This window comes from Ochotona curzoniae, unplaced genomic scaffold, assembly GCF_017591425.1.
Source record: "Ochotona curzoniae isolate NIBS_2020 unplaced genomic scaffold, NIBS_Ocur_1.0 scaffold_4506, whole genome shotgun sequence".
In the NCBI taxonomy this organism is placed as follows: domain Eukaryota; kingdom Metazoa; phylum Chordata; class Mammalia; order Lagomorpha; family Ochotonidae; genus Ochotona; species Ochotona curzoniae.
Genome location: NW_024467119.1, coordinates 72,523,044 through 72,523,696, shown reverse-complemented (window position 1 = coordinate 72,523,696; position 653 = coordinate 72,523,044). Strand labels below are relative to the sequence as shown.

The 653-nt window shown below is 44.3% G+C and overlaps 1 non-coding gene across 1 annotated transcript; it reads right to left on the bottom strand.

Moving 5' to 3' along the window:
• Window positions 1-200: 200 nt before the first annotated feature.
• Window positions 201-423, bottom strand: LOC121147659. The gene has a single exon (XR_005882459.1). It is a non-coding gene; the product is annotated as a small nucleolar RNA U3 (small nucleolar RNA).
• Between the last annotated feature and the right edge of the window lie 230 nt (window positions 424-653).

The window sequence follows — 653 nt, the reverse complement described above, 5'->3', positions numbered from 1 at the left end:
TAACAAATAGAAAAAATACAAATGTCCAACAGCAGTGGATTAGTTAAAATGAATTACAATATTCATACAATGGGCTACCATGTGGCCACTTAAAATGACATTGTAACTCCATTCCCACCGGTATTGACAATATGAAACAACAAGGTTATAAAAATATGTGCTTTATAAACTCTCTATTGTTTTGTTTGTTTTTAACAGAAGCCACTTAGAGGGCGTTCTGTTCCCCCCACTCTCCCACGGGAAGAGAAGCACAGTCACCAGTGACAACTGGCAGTAAAGCAAAGCAAGACCAAGTGCCGGCCTCACTTTGAGGAGAGAATGCTGCGTCGGTCCCCCACTCCCCCAATGTTGGCAGTGCTTTACACAATCACAGAAAGGCCTCCAGGCACTGAGTTCAAGAATAGTCCTTGAGAGTAAAGTCTTCAGTTTAAGTGAAGAAATAAGATGCACAGGTGCAGGTGTTTGGCTTAGTGGTTAGGATGTTCCTGTAATAAAGCACTTGGGTTCCAGTCCTGGTGCCAGCTTCGTGCTAATGCAAATCCTGGTCTAAGTAACTGGTTTCCTGTTATCCAAATGGGAGAACTAGATGCATTCCCAGCCCCTGCTTTGGCCTTGGGCCCATCCCGCTGTGATTGTAGGCATTTGGAGAACGA